General features: G+C 36.3%; 1 pseudogene; it reads right to left on the reverse strand.

The window, feature by feature from the left end:
* Positions 1 to 523: 523 nt before the first annotated feature.
* Positions 524 to 17,517, reverse strand: part of LOC109458478 (rho GTPase-activating protein 17-like) — a 94,692-nt pseudogene continuing 77,698 nt past the window's right edge.

The raw sequence follows: 17,517 nt of genomic DNA on the forward strand, positions 1-17,517 counted from the left end.
CCTGTGTGATGAGTGCAAGGAAGACCTCTGACAGATGTCTTTAGTGAGAGACTGGGTGAATGCTAAGATATTCTTGGACAACTCTGGTCCCCAAATGGCCAAGGGGAGGTTTTCCTGGTTTCAGGAGTACTGGAGCAGGATTTTTAAGAGTTCAGAGCAAAGTATGAATGCTAAGACCAAAGGAATTGTGAACCATGCCAACAGAAATCTAATAGGATCTAGCAGCTGCCTGAGCCTCGTTTTGACCAATAGTTATCTGACTCCAGTTTCTTCCTGGTCATATCAGCTACAGATACAAGTCTTTGGGTTTTGAAGGACTCGAAGGTTTACTGTAGCCTGGGCCCAGCACCTGCTCCATTGTGTCCACAATGTTTGGGATACTCTTATCCTCTGTCTTCCTTTCAGCCCTCGAGCACTGGGAGGGTGCTCTGGGAGGGTGCACTGAAACCAAGGTGATGTGATTGGGAGGTGGGAGTGGCAGCTGAAAATCTGAGGATATGTGGTTTTTTTTTAGAGTGCTACCCTATAAAACCATCAGCTTCACATTTAAAGTCTCCTTCTTAACCAAATCTCCTTCCATGACCACAGTATTGGCAGGCCACTTCTCCAGGGCCCTGAGTTAGAGCCATTTCCAGGGTGGGATGAGTGATTGGGATTTGGGTGGGGAGAGGTACAAATGCCACTGATACATCAAATTCACCTTTTTAAGGAAGAACCATTTGGCATGTTGGATGATCCATTCAATTACTAACCACATGAATGGATGTAGCTACAGTCATTTCAGCAAGCATTCATTCATTTTTGACCCATAAGGTGTTAGAAACTGAAATGATTGCAGTGTTTCTGGGAGCATTTTATTAATGCTGCTGGTATGAGCAAACTCCACAATAACGATTAAATACGCGTACATAAAATTAACAGACTTTTGTGGTGGTAACTTCTGACATATTTTCCATAAATCTTGAATATATTTTGTCTTAATCCTGCACACTTGCAACTTGTGTCCATTATTCACACAGATAAAAAGTCATCAAAATTTCAGGCAATTCCTTTAATTAGGACTTTAAAGTAACTGCTGTTACACAGGGGTCTGAATAAAACTTAGGCAGGTGAGAAGCAGGACGGTCTAAATCAGCTCTCAGTTTTTTGAAACTGGAGTCCCCAGCCCTGGCTAAAAAAAAAACATTCTTCTCCATGTTGGTCTCCAGGAACAGCACATCATAGGCTTCAACTGGAATGACCTCAAGGATTCTTTCAAAGGGGTCCCAAAGCTGATTCCCACCCACTTATCTTAATCAACTCACATTTCAGGGAGGGTCCTTCCTAAGGCAGCTAATGCTTTTCTTTGGTAATCTGCTTGGGCTTCTAGTAATGATCTGAAGAATGTGTTACACTGCCCTTCTTTGGCCGTATAGTTTCACATGACTGCTGCAAATTGATCTTTGTGCTGGTCTACTGTATTTCCAGCTTCACCCATTTCTTTCTTTATGGTATCTATTTTTGATTAAAGCCCCTGAAAGACGACTCCTGAAGCTCTGTGAGCTTAGTTCACAGTCCAAAACCATTAAATGAGTTCTTTCTTCTGTTTCTGGATGTTTGGCATCTCCACATGCATCCAGCATCTTCCCCAAGAGAAAGTCTTAGAGCTGAGCTGATGCTTCTTGCATATTCTGAGTGAGAAATGTCAAAGCTCTTACCCTGTGCTTCTTCTGGCATCGATGCCACGCTGCCCCTGGAAGCACATCATCAGGCTCTTGTGGGAATGGTGGCACATTGACTGCACTATGTTCATGAAGCTTGAGGGGTAACAGATCTTCTCAGAGGTTGTCTGTTTTCTCAGCTCTGCCCACGGTTGGTTGGCCAGCTGCTCGTGTGTGGTTGAACTTCTTTACTGCAGGAGAGCCAGCCTAACCGTAGGGGATCAGATCCGACAGGGCAGCAACAGCAGCAGCAGAAGTGGCTCCCTAGGCTGGCTAGTGGCCATGTCATTTGTCACTTCTAGGAGCACAACCCTACTTCCGTTTTTGTGTTTCCATTTCTGCCATCTGACTTCAATTTGCACTCTGGTAGTATCTCCAAGTTGAGTTTGGCTAAACTATCATACCATTTGCATGGATTCATGGAAGCATGATGCTTCTATCAGGTGAAATATAGAAGTATGAAAACATATGGAATGTATGTGATATCACTTTATTTTGAAATTGCATAATTCAAATATAAACATTTAATACCCATACAGTTTGAATCTTTGTAGGAGAAAATCTTCTTTCTAGGATGTATTGTTTTTTCTTTCAAGAAATAATTATAGAATTACTTTATTGCCATTTCTGAAAGAACATTTTAATTTTAACTTGGTTATTGCTGAAGTGTAACCTTGAAAGTGACTTATCTCTTTAACAATGGTGAAATATATGCTACCAAAATAAAAATTTGCTTTCTCCTCTGTTAAAGTCCTTTCTGAAAACATTCCATTCATACTCTTTACATACACTAAAAATTAAACATCAATATTAAAATGGAAGTTAAGAGATTTTGTTTCTGAGATATAACTAACTTCTATGCACTCTACCTGATATCCAGTTTTCAGTTAATACTGACTTTAGTAACTACTCTATTGTCGCCACCAATTCCATTATTTTGTGCATGAAACAAAGAGAACTTATGAGCATTAGTTTCAGTCTTCATATTATATGGAGCTGGAATGGTCAAGTACGTAGTAGAGTAGTAAAAAGGCTTTAGACAACCTGAATTTGTAAAGACAGCAATGCTGTGGATGTACATTTGAGAAAATATTTAGAGTTTGTTTATATTTTGCAAGTTCAGCATTGCTAAGTAATCAAGTTTACAGGAAGAACTTATCAGTCAGAATCCTTCAGGAATGACAAATGGACAGTTAAATTGTCAAAGTCTGCATTTCAAAAAGAAAAATTATTAATTCACACACAAAAGAACAGAGGCATTCTGGAAAATATTTTCTAGGCAGCATTTTTACTGGTTCTCTCACCAATCATGCTAATTGTTAATTCACATACCACATACCAATAACATAGATTTTTATTGAAAAATAACTCAATAACTGCATTATTTGTCACTTCTTACCTACATAACTGACATAGTTTCATAAAGTATTTTCTTTCAATTAAGTATCTTTTCTGAACACTTGTTAGCATTAATTTTCAAACAGTAAAGTCAGCTCAAAATTTTGTCTCTTTTTTTTTTTTTTTTTCAAATCATAAGCATTGGTGAATTTTATCACAGATAGGATGAACAACTACTTCCTTACATCCATTCCTCAGGGGGAAAAATATATATATATTACAGTTGTGTAAATAATGATTTGTTTTTGTTAAAAGTATAAATCGATTGGTATTCTCTGAAGAAAAGATAGTCATCCTTGATAAAAAGGAGTTATTGCTTGAGGAAAAAGTGTACATACTGATTTTGAATTTGATCTATAGTAGGAGATGCATGAGGAAAATTTCAAAGGAATAAGGAGATATTCAAGTATGCTTAATTTTTATAAAACCAAACAGAATCATAGAGTTGAATTTCATCACAAAGGACCCTATAGAATTTTTTATCCCAACTCCGCTTTGGTGTAGTGTGAACACCTTACCTAGACATTCCAAACATACTGCTATAATTATTGTAATGTAAGAACATTGTAACGTAAGTTCATCTTACATTATTAGCATTTTCTCTGTTAGCTATCACCTAGGTTTCTGAATGCTTTCCAAGGGTTTCTAAAAAAAAAAAAAAAAAAAAAATGTTGTTTGTGTTTTATTTTGTCTAGTCATTAAACTACATAATTGTTTGGCTTTTAACTGATAGCTTTAACTAAAAATGAACCTCTTCCACTAAAAGTGCAGAACTTCAGTTCATGCACATGTATACAAACTCTAGTCAACTTATTTTACTTGTGTTTCCTTGTTCTCCCAATTTAAATCATTTCAATTTGAAATATTGTGTGTGATAAATTACCTATTTAGAATGAAACAGGGGAAAAATGAACAACTAGAATAAAAAACACTAGATTGAGAGGACTGGCAGTTTACATAACTGTAGAGAAAAAGTACAGGAGCTTCTTAAGCAGTTTTCATTGTCAACTCAAATTTTATATTGTTGTTTTAAAATTTCCGTTATTTTTACCATGAGACATCTTGTATGGAAGGTAGCTTGGATCTTGCTGCGACTTTCCGCGAGGGTACTATATTTTATTTTTAAGTAGTTATTTATTCCTTCTATTGGGTTCAGTAGTTCTCCTTTATCAATCTACCATGGGCAGTAAACACAACTGTGTAACCAGTGTTTAATAATTATTATTTGCCATCATCACCATCTTCATGATAATCATGATTATGATCTTCATCATCTGAAACATCACTACTAGAGCAATTAAAAAATTGAAACGTTGCTCTATGCCAGTGGATGAATTGAAGATTTGCATATATTCTTCTTCCATTTATTTGTCACAATTCTAAGTACTATATTTTACTTAAGAAAACGTGACGGAACAGTTATGCAAAGAATGTAAGTAGCATCTGATTAAAAACATGATATCAAAAATACAAACCCTGGTTGTGGAGATGCTAAAAGGCAGTTTTGTGGCAGTGTGTCTGTTTTCTATAGTGGATGTACAGACATTCTCTTAAGAAAAGAGTCAATGTTCTATGGTAGCTATTCTTTGTTTTACCATCTGTATTATTTTTATGTACTCACCCTCAGATTCCTACTTCATCCTACATGCCCTTGTTTGCCCAAAATATTTGAATATTTCTGCCTTTAGAAAGGTAATCCTCAAAATAATATAGTTATAAATGGGTTTGAAGCAAAGTGGAAGAAAACATTCTCATTCTATAAAAGCAATTTATGTAAATTTTACAGTTAACAACATAGTGTTTATGCTCTTGTTGGTAAAAACATGAAAGCTTTTCTCATATGTTTGAGAATAAGGTAAGGACTTTTACTTTCATCCTTTCTGATTTAGCATTAAGTTTGAGATCCTAGCAAGTTCAACAGTGGAAAGAAAGAAAATAAAATGTATACAGTTTACAAAAGAAGAAATAAAACAGTTTTACTCACAGTGAAGATAATATTCTATACATGAAAGCCTAAGAGATATAAAAAAATACCACTGGAATTTATTTGGTAACTTCACTTGTTATAATATCACTATCTAAAATTCACTGTAAATCTGTATATTATAAACAAACAACTATAAAATGAAAATATTATTTACAAAAATACTGAAAAATATGAAACGTGTATGGACATATGCAACAAAATGTGTATAAGATCTCTATAGTAATACATACAAAACTGTGATGGAAGCCAAAGATGACGGACAAATTGAGATTTATATAATGTGTATGAATTCAATGATTCAATTTTGTTACAATATCAATTATCCCAGAAATTATTAAACATAAATCCTAATAAATTTCCAGAATAATTGTTTTTATAAGTTGACAAAATGATTCTAAAATTCACGTAGAAATTCAGAGAACCTAAAATACCCAAATACTTTTGAAGAAATATTTTAAACATTTTGAGAAAGCACACTAATTCATAATCCAGACTTATTGTGGTATTGACATGGTGATTGATTAGCAGATCAATTGAACCAAATAAAGTGTCCAGAAATAGACACACATTTATATAACCAAAGGTTTTTTTTTAAAATCATCAAATCCACTTAATGGAGAAAGGATGCGTTTTTAACAAATTGTTCTGATGCAGTGGGATATTCGTATGTAAAAGCAATGAACCACTATCTCATACTACACACAATTTGGGACTGATCTTTGACATTTACCTGAAAGCTGGAAGTATATATATTCTACAAGAACGCACCGTAAAATATCTTTACAAACTTGGCAGAGTTAAGATATCATAGAAAGGACCCAGGAAACATTAACAATAAATATTAACAATTATAAAAAAAAGTTATGCAACAAACACAGGTATAAAATGAGCAGGCAAGCCACAGCATGTGAAAAAAATAAACGTTATACCTATGTGTTTGGCCAAAGACTTGGTTCCAGAATATGTGAAAACTTCCCGTAAATCAATAGTGAGATGACAAAATAAGCAAAATGCTTTAATGAAGACTTCAAAGAGGAACTTATATATTTTACCAATGAATGAATATATAAAGAAGCAATCAGCATTATTAGTTATTAGGAGAATGCAAATTTAAATATAGCACTGGTGGGCAAGGAGTCCAAAACCCATGTGTGATTTTTTTTTAGGCCCAACTATAGGCAACTAGACAGGCTTTACCTGGCAGGCGTCTCAGGAGTAAACTACCCTCCCCACAGCTGAATTGATGCAGATAGCGAGTGCATTGCAGTCTCTGAAGGGAGTTTTCTCCCAGGACTCAGACCTCTCTGGTCATGCTCTTACATATATCTGCATTTCTAAACCAGGCTTACATTTCACAGATTATATAAATGCATAGGATCATCAAAAGGATTGCGCCTTGATTCAGATAACCTATTAGTCTTAATACAACTAAAAAAAATAAATTGTATTAATATTTTCAGTAAATATTCATTTATTCAACAGGTAATTATTAGCTACATCTCATTGTCCTGCACTATATAATGCAGGGCCATAGGGATGACAAAGTCTTCATGGAACTTACGGATCCTGAAGAAGACAGCTATAAAACAGGTTTGTCAAATACGCTGAGTTGTATGACAGAAAAGAGCAAATAGATTCATTTGCAAGAACACATTTTAAGAAAAACATAAATACTTCCTAAACAATTCTCTATTTTTGAATGAATAATTGAGAGTTCACAGAATAACAACAAAAAAGTATTTATGCTCTCTAGTGCTATGTCATATTGTAATAATCTGTATTCTCTTTTTAAGTTAATAGATGCCAAAGGCAATCCATCAATAGCCATTATAATCATTATAACAATTATAGAAAATGTTTAAAGATCACTAATTATATAGCTTACATTGTTTAAGTAATTTATATGGATGACCTCTACCCTTTCTCTATGGGATGGGTACTACTGCTATCCCCACTGCAGCAATTCTAGTTTCTATGTATAAGTTAACATAGTTTACAAGCTTAAAAAAAGTAAGTGTTGGCTCTTAATAATATAAAAATAATATAATTATTGAAGTTGTGCATTTTTAATCAATTTAGACTTTAGGAGGACATAAAGAGATTTTGAGAAATGATTACTTATTTGACCAATTTTTTAAGGAATTTCAGTAATATTGCATGTAATTAGATTATGAAATAATCAAGGGAGAAACTTCAGCATGATGAATGTTGTGATTCTTTATCGTAATTTTTATTTTCTTAAAGAGAAAAACATGACTCAGGAACCAAATTTTTAGAAGAATGCCCTTTTCTACATCAGTTATCAAGATGAGGTACTTTCTCTAAGCACAACTATGACATCTTTTAACTTCGTTATTCATTCCACAGTAGAATGATATAACTAGTTGTTAAATCTGCAAAAACAAATCACTGGACTTAATCTACAAAGCTGCTTCTTCATCTTTTCAATTTCTTATCTTGGGAAACCTGCCCTAATTGGTGCTGCCTGTAACTGGATGGCTGAGTCAGCTTGTTTCTGGAGTTCAGTATTCGAACTCCTACTGCATCTAACCAAAGATTTAGTATAAATAACACTAAATATGTTGATCTCCTTCTACCATTCCTTTGCATTGTTTCTAATTTTTTTCAGATCTGGTGTAGAAGAGATGCTATGTTCAAGTGTATAGTATCCTATTTAGTGTAGGGGTAGCTATTTCCTGCTTCTGTCCATAATACCACTCATGGTTCATATTCTTTTGCTTCTTTGTTTCAGGTCAAATAGCATCCTTCAGTATTTCTTATAGTGCAGTGTGGGGACAGAGCTGGGAGTGCAGTTTCCAGGCTCTCAGCCTCACATAGAAAGGTGCTGGCTCAGGTAGTAAATGGCCATCAACTGTGATTGGATGGCCAACAGCTGTGGCTAGTTGGCCATCAGCTGTAACCAATGAGCCACTGGCCACTAATATAACTGCTGTGGCTATGCTAACAGAAAATGAGGGCTAGCAAGAAGATGGTGGATGAGCTAGGAAGCGCATATTGCAGTTAACAAGTGGGGTTGGTTGGCACAGAGAAATGGACGGCATTTTGAGGATAGTGTGGCTCCTGCTTCCTGTGTCTCCAACCCACCCGCCAGCGAGAATATAGTGGTATGTCTCCCCTACCTATGGCTCCATGGGTGTTCCTTTTTGGCCTCACCATGTCCTGCGTTCTTATGTGGGGAGTGGGACCAGAGACCGCACATGACATCCCGCATGACATGCAGGTCATGTGTTAGAAAATTGCCTCAGCTTCTGTATATCTGGAAAGGTCTTTATTACTCCTTCATATCGAAAGGATATCTTTGCTGGATATATTATTTTTTAACATTTTTTATTAGTTTCAGATGCACAAAACAATGCAATAGTTAGACATTTATCATTTATATATCCTCACACAGTGACAAACCCCTTCCCCCATCCACTACCCCTCTGACATCACACACAGCCATTACCTAGCTCATAATTTTTCTTTCAATAGTTTGAATATTTTATTCCACTCCTGTATGGCTTGTAGAGTTTCTGCTGAAAAATCTGATGATAATCTAATGGACTTTCCTATGAGGGTTACCATCTTATTTTCCCTGGCTGCCTTGAGGATTCTTTCTCTGTTCTTCATTTTTGACAGCTTCAATACAATGTGCCTTGGAAAAGGCCTGTTGGGATTGAGGTAATTAGGTGTTCTATTTGCTTCTTGGATTTGACAATTCAGTTTTTTCCTCAAGTTTGGGAAGTTCTCATCGACTAATTTGTATATATTCTCTGTTTGAATATACACTCTGTTCTGTTCTCCCTTTCTTCTCCTTCTGGTATGCCCATTATTCTTATGTTGCTCTTTCTAATGGAGCCAGAAAGTTCTTGTAGAGTTCTTTTACTTCTTTTAAGTCTCAAGTCTCTCTCTTCTTCCATCTGTGTCATTTCCAGATTTGTATCTTCGATGTTAGTGATTCTTGCAGAATCATACACTTGAAACCTGTGTAACTTTATTAACCATTGTCACCCCAATAAACTTTAATTTAAAAAAAAAGAGATGCTATCCTTTAAATCTCATTGAAGAACTCAATATACACATTATTTTCACACAATTATCTCCTTTTGAAATCCATTTACTAAATAAAGTTTGAATTACTTATGATAATTGTACCTCTGAAGCACTTTAAGCTAATAAATTATCAAGATTACTTTAGTATATAGACCAGTGTGCATTGCTACTATGGTCTTAGTAGAGTGGCATATACTTTACATCTAATAATGATGGTATTAGTTAATTTTATGATATGAGAAAATGAAGGGTAAAATAAATATAAAATTTAAAATTTTAACTGACATCTTCATGTTCAAATGGATGATAAGTTAACAGCTAAGTCCTCAAATCTAAACAATTGAACTCAGGCATGAACACAAAAAGAGATGGGTAAATCCCAATAATTTACAAATTATAATCACTTTTTTATGTTTATTTTTTAAATTTTATATATATTTTACACTTTATTTTTACATTCAATATTATTTTATATTAATTTCAGGTGTGCAACTTAATAGTTAGACATTTATGTAATTTAAGAAGTGATCTCGCTGACTCGTTTGGTACCGACCCATGTGACATTATACATAGTTATTACTGTATTACTGACTATATTCTCTATGCTTTACATCCTCATGACTATTTTGCAACTAACGATTTGTACTTCTTAATCCCTCACCTTCTTCACCCCATCCCCCAAGCCTCTCTTATCTATTACTCCCATATATTTAGTATCCGTCTCACACCACACTTAGTTATTACAATATTATTTACTATTTTCCTTATGCTATACCCCACATTCCCATGACAACTGTATAATAACCAATTTATACTTCTTAATCCCTTCCCCTTTTCCAATTACCTCCAGTACCCCTATCATCTGGTAACCATCAAATATTCTTGGTATCTAGAAGTTTGTTTCTGTTTTGTTTGTATTATTTTGTTCTTTAGATTCCAAATATAAGCAAAATCCCATTGCATCTGTCTTTCACTGTCTGATATACACCACTCAGCACAACACCCTCCAGATCCATCCATTCCATAACGGATGGCAAAAACCCATTCCCATTCATGGCTAAGCAATAACCCATACTCTTTACCCATTCATCCATCCCAGTCTGCCTCCACATCTTGGCCATTGTAAACAATGCTGCAATGAACATATGAATGCACATGTCCCCTTAAAGTAGCGTTTTGGGTTTCCTCAGATAAATACCCTGAAGTGGGATTATTGGATCCTTCTTTGTCTCTTGTTATAGCTTTTATTTTAAAATCTATTCTGTCTAATATAAGTATTGCTACCTAAGATTTCTTTCTTTTTCTTTCTCTTTCTTTCTTTCTTTCTTTCTTTCTTTCTTTCTTTCTTTCTTTCTTTCTTTCTTTCTTTTTTTTTTTCTTTCTTTCTTTCTTTCTGTATTTATTTTCATGAAATATCTTTTTCCTATCACTGTACTTTCAGTCTGTGTGTGCCTTTTGATCTGAAGTAAGTCTCTTATAGGCAGCACATCTAAGGGTCTTATTTTCTTATCCATTTAGCCAACTTATATCTTTATTGCAGCATTTGATTCATTTATATTTAAAATAATTGTTGACAGATATGTAGTTATTACTATTTTATTATTCATATTTTTTATTTTATTTTTTTTTTCCATCTTAAAGAAGAAGTCCCTCTAAGATTCCTTGTAATACTGGTTTGGTGGTGAACTCTTTTAGCTTTTTCTTGTCTGGGAAGCTTTTTCTCTGTCCTTCAATTCTAAATGATAGCTTTGGTGGGTAGAGTAATATTGGTTGTAGGCCCTTGCTTTCAGCACTTTGAATATTTCCTGCCAATCACTTCTGGCATGTAAAGTTTCTGTTGAGCAATTAGCTGACAATCTTATGGGAGCTCCCTTGTAGGAAACTAACTGCTTTTCTCTTGCTGCTTTTAAGATTCTCTCTTTGTATTTAACCTTTGGCATTTTAATCATGATATGTCTTGGTGTGGGTCTCTTTGGTTTCATCTTGTTTGGGGCTCTTAGCACTTCCTGGGCTTGTATGTCTATTTCCTTCACCAGGTTAGGGAATTTTGCCATCATTATTTCTTTAAAAAGGCTTTCAATTCCTTTCTCTTTTTTTCCTTCTGGTATCCCTATGATGCAAATATTAGTACACTTGATGTTGTCGTAGAGGCCCCTTAAACTACCCTTACTTTTTTTTGGATTCTTTTTTCCTTTTGCTGTTCTGATTGGGTGTTTTCTACTACCGTATCTTTTAAATTGCTGATTTGATCTTTGGCTTCATCTACTCTACTGTTTATTCTCTCTAATGTAGTCTTCCTTTCCATTATTGCAGATTTTATTTCTGACTGGGTCTTTTTTATGTTTTCTGTCTCCTTTTTTGTGTTTTCTATCTCTTTATTGAAGTTCTCCCTAAGATCACTGAGCATCCTTGCGACCAATGTTCGGAACCCTGCATCTGATAGATTGCTTGTCTTCATTTTGTTTAGTTCTTTTTCTGGAGCTTTGTTCTTTTTATTTTATTTATTTATTTATTTATTTATTTATTTATTTATTTATTTATTATTTGGGACATGTTTCTTTGTCTCTCCATTTTGGTTGCCTCCTTGTGTTTGTTTCTCTGTATTAGATAGGGCTGCTATGCCTCCTGGTCTTAGTAGAGTGGCCTTATGTAGTAGGTGTCCTGTAAAACCCAGTGGTGCAGTTTTCCTGGTGTCCAGAGCCACATGCTCCAGGTGTGTCCTTTGTATGGGTTTTATATGCCCTCCTGTTGTAGTTGAACCTTGGTTTCTGTTTTCATGTAAATGGGAGGGATTGACCCTTGGGCTGATTGCTTGTGTAGAGTGGCAGTGATTACAGTGAAGATGTGGTTCAAGGGCTGATCCTACAGAATAAGGTTTGTAATAGTGGGTCTCTGGTTACTGCCCAGTCTGCCCTTTGGGTGTGTCATCCTTGGAGACAGATGGATGATGCTCCAGATTTGTCTGAAGCTGGCCACTAGGCATGCCACGTTTGACTGTAACATGTGCCCTGCCTGGGGCCACCTGGTATATGCCACAAAGCAATCCATAGATGGTCACCATCTACACAGGGCTTGGAAATCCCTGGAAGAGGCCAATCCATGAACCCAGGCTAGTTGTTGCTAGTGCCTGGCTTAGGACTGCTCAACCAGAGGTATGGGACATGCCGAAGGGTGATGCTGCTTGTTTGGGTTTTGTGACCCTTTAAGAGATTTTAGGAAAGTTTGCCACATGAGGTAAAACAGGTGGTTTGTACAGAAAATCACTGGAAGTGGCTTGCGTGTGCCCAAAAGTTGTGTGGGTCGTGGTCTCAGAGAATTTCTAGGTCAGGGCAGATGAAAGGTGATAGACAGTTTAATGGAGACTCAGATATGGTGTCTGCACATGTCTACACACAGGGGTGGGAGAGAGCTCAACAAAGAAACAATGGCTTTCACCAGTTTCTCCCTCCAGGAGAAAATGCCCCTGCAGCCCTCACCCTGAAGCTAGACAATACAGTTCCTGCCCATATGTCACTGGCACCTTTCAAGCTGCTGCCCCAGTGCTGAAGCTCAGAGTAAGTGAGTCTGTCAGTGAGTAAATCTATGCCTGGTCCCTTTAAGAGGAGAACCTGGGACTCTGGCTGCCCTCATCTCACTCAGCCACAATCTCCACTGTATTTCACAGCCAGAAGTTATGGGGACTTCTCTTCCTGGCACTGGAACCCTGGGCTGGGGGGCTTGGGTAGGGCTGGGACACTTTGCTCCTCGGGGGGACCGCCGTAGCCAAGATATTCCTCCTGATTTTTAATGGTCATACTCAGGTGTGGGACCAGCCTGCTGCACATCTCCACCCCTCCCATCAGTCTCAAGGTGGCTTCTTTTGTATGACCCTAGTTATAGTGCTTTGTTTCAGCTAGACTTCAGGTGATTCTCAATAATCGTTGTTCTGTAGTTTTGTTGGTATTGATGTGATCCTGAGAAGAGGTGAGCACAGGGTTCATCTACTCTGCCATCTTGACTGCAAAATCTCTCACAATAACAATTTGAGCTTTATGAGTTGGCTAAGAAAATAAATTATTCACTGACTAACTTCCATGGAAAACCCTTATGCATTAGATCCGGATGGAAGTTTTATTTTTTTTCCCCTCCTAAAGTGGATGAAAAAGCAGCTTGTATAAGAAATTCAATTAGCACTACTACTTTGTGATGCTAGTACACATATCATTTATGAAATCTTTGAGAATATTTTCATCTTAAGGTAGATCAAATTATCTCTCCATCAGAAGATATCAATTCAGATTTATTAGAAATTTCTTGTGTTGAATCAAATTAAGGATTTGTTGATATAAGCAAATAATTTATATATTAATTTACTTTGTATGACACATTGTTGCTTTTAGCAGTAGAGGATGGTTATTTGAGGAAACAACTTGCTCTGCAGGGTGTAGTTGGAGCAAGCCAATGAATGGCTCCAATCAAGTCACCCACATTCTGGTAGGATATCTGTGATTATGGCATTAAGGAGGCCATTACCCAAAATGTACTGCTAATTATAATTTCTATTCTAAATGCAAGAGAATTTAAATGACTTTTGACTGGTAAAGTCTTATAGCAGTGTTGAATCTCTATAATTTAACCACATCAAGGTATCCTTTTATTCTCATTAAGAGAGTATCACAAGAGAGATGACTATACTATATACATATGCACACACACAAGCACAAATATATCAGACATTGGGATTCAGACATGTTTCTTGCTATATCTGGGAGATGTGGGACTCAGACCCTTTGAGGTATGAAGACTGAGGTGACACATCGTTCTGAGAGAAGGATCCCGGCAAAACAGGTTTAACTCAATGTGAACCCTTACTCATTATTGGAAGCTATAATTTGACATAGAGCATATTGTCTGTCACACTAGTCATTTCCAGGGTCAGGACCTTAGGTGTCCATTTAGGTCTTAAGGCAAGAGAGTACTACACGTAATCCATAAAGAACTGGGGCACATGTTGATGTACTTTGGTAATCCTCTAATAAAGTACAAAGCTGAAGGTAAAAGGGTGTTCATACCATCCCCTCACACTGGCCTTTAGTGGACTGTCACCAACAGCCCAAGTGGGAAGTGTGCTGTACAACAGAGCAGGAGAGTGATTGTGCAGAGAAAAGTGTGAAGGAGACTAGGTGGCCCTGTGAAGCGAGGCAGTCTGCCAGCACTAAGGTGCATAGTGAAGAAGTGACACTAGCTTTATTTTATGCTCTACAGAGCTGTAACCACGCTCAATAGAAAAGTTGTAATAATAGGCACTTATGTCAAAGTCCACTCAAATGGGGCACATACACAAACACTTGTAGTGCACCCTCTACAAAGTCCCACACATGCTCTGAGTGGACTTCCTAGAAAGCCACGATCCTGCACTCTGCAGGTAGAGGTTCAAGCCAGTGGAAATTTCCCACTGTTTCTTTCTAGTGAGGAATGCAGAAGAAACTTTGAGATAAGCATATAAACACAACATAGTTTATTAACATTTAATGCCATGTTTCCCCGAATATAAGACCTAACTGGACAATCAGCTCTAATGTGTCTTTTGGAGCTAAAATTAAAATAAGACCAGGTCTATAATATAATATAATATAATATAATATAATATAATATAATATAATATAATATAATATAATAATACCAGGTCTTATATTAATTTTTGCTCCAAAAGACGCATTAGAGCTGATTGTCCGGCTAGGTCTTATTTTCGGGGAAACACAGTGGAAATGAAGACAAATACACCAGAAAATATGCCAAGCTTATTTTTATTTCTCATAACTGGTACAATAATATCTGTACATATGGCTTAATGTATGTAAGTTAATTATTTTTGAGGGGTCAGTAAAATCATGTTCCTGTCCTTATTTATCTTCTTAGTTCTCCTTCATTTTAGATATGTCTCCCTTTCTAGTTACATGAAGCTACCTGCAGTGATATGAACACACATGCAACACAACTTATAACAGTACATACAGACTTTCAAATGAGGCAAACCTCTGTTTGAATGCAAATTGTGTCATTAAGTTATTATATTATCATAATATACACTCCTTTCTTAGCCAGCTCACATCCAGTGACTGATTTCTGAGAGTATAATAATTGTTACCAGTTATCACTGTCAAAATTTCCCTTACTTAATTAAATGTTCTATGTATCTCTTTAAAAATAATTAATTCACATAATGTCTGTGAGAATTAAATGAAATAATATACATAGAGTGCTTTTAACAATGACTAGCATATATCAAGTGCTTGGTAAGTGTTAGTCTTACCACTTATAATTAGCTGTGAAATAGTTTTCTGGTTTATTTTGCAATTAGTCAACACAAATCCACATATATATTTGAAACCTAGTTCACATTTTGGAACTCATCTTGCCGTTTAGAGGTTTATTATATGAATGGCTCAGCATTAAACTTTTCCTTATTCAGTTCCAAATTTTGTCTTCTCTCTTACTGTCAATGAGTGAGGTGTATCTTTGTTTGTTTGTTTGTTTGTTTAATGGTTTGTTTGTTTTCCCTGTGCCTCACCCCATGGTTGAGGGTTGGGGTTTCTGCTTTACTTCACATGATTGCTGTGATGATAGTATTAATCACCTCTCCATTGACAAGGCTTGCGTATTAACTTTCGTGAAATCTTGCTGCAATCCAAATAAATTTACTAATGTCATTTTCAAGTCCATTTCACAGAAAAGCAAATTAATACCCAGAAAGTTTATATAAGTTGTTTGAGGTCACCAGACTGCATGTAGCAATACGGGATTGTTAGCAGTGGCTCTCTGGCTTCAGTGCCCTTACTCTTAACCGCTATGCTGCTCCTCATAAAACACTTAGCGTAGTCTCTAGCACTTAAGGCACTCGAAATGAATGCAGTTACCCATTTCCCCATTCCATATTTAGTGGTCAAGTTTCTCTGACACTCTCCATAGTCTTTCTAGGGTTGCTAATATACATTTGATCCTCTTATTGCTTGATTACCTAACCTGATTGGCCTTCCAGTCTTCACCTTATGCCAGACCCCTCCCCTTTGTTTTGAACTTCAGATTACCATTTCTTCTCAAATTATTATTTCCTAATCATCTGTCTAGCCATTAGGGATTTGCCTCCAGTTTGTTTGTATGAGTATATACCAAAAAACTAGTTATGTTTTTCCACGCCATTCACAAGGCTGGTTTTGGTGTTATTGGAAAAGTTTTTTCTTGACCTATCCAAAGCTTTTATTTTATCTGTATTTAGGATAAACAACCTCTCTTGCCTTTATAGAACCTAGCTACTGAAATTGTTGTTGGCAGACAGCCTTCAGCTGCTACTGTACCTTTAGTGACAGCCTCAGTTCCACTTTCCAGGCCAATAACTGATCAGTGCAGGAGTATGATGGCCTGACATTTTAGCCTAATTTGTGACCATTGTGAAAAGCCATTACAGATCTAGAGCTCCTGGTGAAGTTGCTTGAGGATGCTGTTGGGTTTGTATCATAGATGATGTTACCCTCTGCCCAATTTATCTCTCTTCCACAGCTGTCTATCCCATGGGTACTCCTTAATAAACCTCCTGCATGCCAAGTTTCATGTTAGAGGCTGCTTAATGGAGGAACCCATTTTATAACACAACTAATTCATTGTCTGTGTCTTTCCTGGGACTTTGAACTCTTCCTCTTTATAGGTTGCTTCTATCAGTATTTACACACAGTCAAATCAACTCTATATTCCAATGATAACAATGATAAAAAATATTTCTCAATTTTGTACCATAATAAACTCTCTCCTAATTTCAGCCAGACATAGCAGAATGCTTGAATGGTTGTTCACATTATCTATCTGCGTTATTTATTTTGTTCTCACCGTCTTCTTACTGAACTGCCATATGTTTGCAAATATTCCACTAAAATTGCTCTTGTCAAGATACAAAATACTGCCTTGCTTCTAAATCCTATACATCCTTTCCCATTCACACTACATTTGAATTAGCCTTTTAAGTGAAAATTTACTCCTTTAGTAACAATCTTATTTTTCAGTTTTACGAATACTACTCATTCTGATTTTCATCCTAATTCTTGAGCTATTGCTTTTGTCTTTTTATGAGCTCCCCTTTAATAATTTTGATCATCAGTTACAATTATGGGGGATGGATCCTCACACCACCAAGCAATTCTTTGACACCAGCTGGGTATCCTACAATTCAACTCAATTCTGACACTATGTACCTTGAGACAGCATCAGATCCCACTTGTTAAGGACTAAGTCCCACAGGACCGCCTCCCCTCCCCAATGCAGATACCAATCTCAAGTTCAAGTCATCATTGTCACCTGTGTTTCTGACCACCTGTCTTTGGAAGGGAGGTCACCATAACTTCCTTC

Source organism: Rhinolophus sinicus, chromosome 3 (genome assembly GCF_057876585.1).
Source record: "Rhinolophus sinicus isolate RSI-liver-muscle chromosome 3, RSI-T2T, whole genome shotgun sequence".
NCBI lineage: Eukaryota > Metazoa > Chordata > Mammalia > Chiroptera > Rhinolophidae > Rhinolophus > Rhinolophus sinicus.